The sequence below is a fragment of the Ovis aries genome, chromosome 10, assembly GCF_016772045.2.
Source record: "Ovis aries strain OAR_USU_Benz2616 breed Rambouillet chromosome 10, ARS-UI_Ramb_v3.0, whole genome shotgun sequence".
In the NCBI taxonomy this organism is placed as follows: Eukaryota; Metazoa; Chordata; class Mammalia; order Artiodactyla; family Bovidae; genus Ovis; species Ovis aries.
In genome coordinates, this window is record NC_056063.1 from 64,414,110 (window position 1) to 64,417,792 (window position 3,683).

General features: G+C 39.9%; 1 pseudogene; it reads left to right on the forward strand.

The window, feature by feature from the left end:
* The first annotated feature begins 262 nt into the window (after positions 1-262).
* LOC114116752 (U6 spliceosomal RNA) lies at positions 263-362 on the forward strand (annotated as a pseudogene).
* Positions 363-3,683: the final 3,321 nt, after the last annotated feature.

A 3,683-nucleotide genomic window follows, 5' to 3' on the forward strand; every position in this document is an offset into this window, starting at 1 on the left:
CTTTATAGTCCAACTCTCACATCCAGCAAGCGGTGGCTGAGCAGCACTGGAGAGGCTAGAGGCCGAGAGGAGATACCTCACATCAGAGAAACTGCACTAAGACAGTAGGCACTGAGAGAGGGCATCAGAGGGCAGACAGACAGAAACCACAATGAGAGAAAACTAACCAATGTAATCACATAGACCACAGACTTGTCTAACTCAATGAAACTATGAACCATGCCATGTAGGGCCACCCAAGACAGACAGGTCATAGTGGAGAGTTCTGACTAGGCAGCACATATACAATAATTGGAATGATACAGAGATTAGTGTGGCCCTTGACAAGGATGACACACAAATTCGTGAAGCATTATGTTCATGAATCAAGGCAAATTGGAAGTGGTCAAACAGGAGATGGCAAGAGTGAACATCGAAATTTTAGGAATCAGCAAACTAAAATGAACTGGAGTGGGTGAATTTAACTGAAATGACCATTGTATCTACTACTGTGGGCAAGAATCCCTTAGAAGAAATGGAGTAGCCATCACAATCAACAAGAGAGTCTGAAATGCAGTACTTGGATGAAATCTCAAAAACGAGAGCATGATCTCTGTTTCCAAGGCAAACCACTCAATATCAGAGTAATCCACGTCTATGCTTCAACCAATAATGCTGAAGAAGCTGAAGGTGAACAGTTCTATGAAGACCAACAAGACCTTCTAGAACTAACACCAAAAAAAAGATTCATTATAGGGGACTGGAATGCAAAATTAAGAAGTCAAGAGATACCTAGACTAACAGGGAAATTTGGCTTTCAAGTACAAAATGAAGCAGGTCAGGGGCTAAAAGAGTTTTGCAAAGAGAATGCACTGGTCATAGCAAACACCCTCTTTCAATAATATAAGAGAAGACTCTACATATGAACATCACCAGATGGTCAACACCGAAATCAGATTGATTATATTCTTTGCAGACAAAGATGGAGAAGCTCTATACAGTCAGCAAAAATAAGACCAGGAGCTGATTGGGGCTCAGATCAGGAACTCCTTATTGCCAAATTCAGACTTAAATTGAAGAAATTAGGGAAAACCACTAGACCATTCAGGTATTACTTAAATCAGGTTACTCAGATTATACAAAAGTGACAAATCGATTCAAGGGATTAGATCTGATAGAGTGCCTGAAGAACTATTGACAAGAGGTTCATGACATTATATAGGAGGCAGGGATCAAGACCATTCTCAAGAAATAGAAATGCAAAGAGGCAAAATGGTTATCTGGAGGCCTTACAAACAGCTATGAAAAGAAGAGAAGTAAAAGGCAAAGGAGAAAAGGAAAGACTTACCCATTTGAATGCAGAGTTCCAAAGAATATCTAGGAGAGATGAGAAAGCCTTCCTCAGTGATCAAAGCAAAGAAACAAAAGAAAATAATAGAATGGAAAAGATTATAGGTCTCTTCAAGAAAATTAGAGATTCCAAGGGAATATTTCATGTGAAGATGGGCACAATAAAGGACAGAAAAGTTATGGACCTAGTAGAAGCATAAGATATTAAGAAGAGGTGGCAAGAATACACAGAAGAGCTATACAAAGAATATCATCATGAACCAGATAGCCACAATGGCGTGATCACTCACCTAGAACCAGACATCCTGGAATGTGAAGTTGAGTGGGCCTTAGGAAGCATCACTACAAACAAAGCTAGTGTAGGTGATTTCCAGTTGAGCTATTTCAAATCCTAAAAGATGATGCTGAGAAAGTGCTGTACTCAATATGCCAGAAAATTTGGAAAATTCAGCAGTGCCAGAGGACTGGAAAAGGTCAGTTTTCATTCCAACCCCAAAGAAAGGCAATGCCAAAGAATGCTCAAACTACCACACAATTGCACTCATCTCACACACTATAAAGTAATGCTCAAAATTCTTCAAGCCAGGCTTCAACAGTACATGAATTATGAAATTCCAGATGTTCAAGCTGGATTTAGAAAAGGCAGAGGAACCAGAGATCAAATTGCCAACATCCGCTGGATCATGGAAAAAGCAAGAGAGTTCCAGAAAGACATCTATTTCTACCTTATTAACTGTGCCAAAGCCTTTGACTGTGTAGATCACAACAAAGTGTGGAAATTTCTTCAAGATATGGCAATATCAGAGCCCCTGGCCTGCCTCCTGAGAAATCTGCATGCAGGTCAAGAAGCAACAATTGGTACTGGACCTGAAACAGCGGACTAGTTCCAAATAGAAAGAGGAGTATGTCAAGGCTGTATATTGTCATTCTTTTTATTTTACTAATATGCAGAAGTACATCATGAGAAATGCCAGGGTGGATGAAGCACAAGCTGGAATCAAGATTGCTGCAGATAAAGAAACTCAGATATGCAGATGACATCAACCATAAGGTAGAAAGCAAAGAATAACTAAAGAGCCTCTTGATGAAAATATAAAGGAGAGTGAAAAATTTGGCTTAAACTCAACATTCAAAAAACTAATATCATGGCATCTGGGCCCATTGTTTCATGGCAAATAGATGGGGAAACAATGGAAACAGTGAGAGACTTTTTTATTTTGGCTTCAAACTCACTGCAGATGGTGACTGTAGCCATGAAATTAAAAGACACTTGCTTCTTAGAAGAAAAGCTATGACCAATCTAAACAGCATATTAAAAAGCAGAGGCATTACTTTGCTGGCAAATAAATGTCTAGTCAAAGCTACTGTTTTTCCATGATTCATATATGGATGTGAAATTTGGTCTATAAAAAAGCTGAGCACCGAAGAATTGATGCTTTTGAACTGTGGTGTTGGAGAAGATTCTTGAGAGTCCCTTGGACTGCAAGGAGATGCAACCAGTCAATCCTAAGGGAAATCAGTCCTAAATATTCATTGTAAGGACTGACACTGAAGCTGAAACTGCAATACTTTGGCCACCTGATGTGAAGAACTGCCTCATTTAGAAAGACCCTGATGCTGGGCATGATTGAAGTCAGGAGGACAAGGGGACAACAGAAGATAAGATGGTTGGATAGCATCACTGACTGGATGGACATGAGTTTGAATAAACTCTGGGAGTTAGTGATGGACACGGAAGCCTGGCGTGCTGCAGTCCATGGGGTCACAAAGAGTCGGACACAACTGAGCGACTATACTATATATTAAATCAGTTTATTTAAAAAAAAAAACAGTGAATTAATTAAAATTAGATTCCTTATTTTGTAGTGATAGGATGACTGGAGCACAGAGTTTTTCAGAAATTTGATGTAGGTCATAGAATTTGGAAAGTCTGGAATTGTTACTTCACTCCAAGCAAAGTAACTATTTGGTTCAGTTCAGTTTAGTTTCTCAGTTGTGTCTGATTCTTTCCAACCCCAAGGACTGCAGTGCACCAGTCTTTCCTGTCCATCACCAACTCCTGGAGCCTACTCAAACTCATGTCCATCGAGTTGGTGAGTTCATCCCACCATCTCGTTCTCTGTGGTCCCCTTCTCCTCCTTCCTTCAATCTTGCCCAGCATCAGAGTCTTTTCCAATGAGTCAGTTCTTGCATTAGCTGGCCAAAGTATTGGAGTTTCAGTTTCAGCATCAGTTTTCTCAATAGATATTCAGGACTGATTTTTTTTTTTTTTTTTTAGGATTGACTGGCTTGATCCCCTTGCAGTGCAAGGAACCCTTCAGAGTCTTCTCTAATACCACAGTTCAAAAGCATCA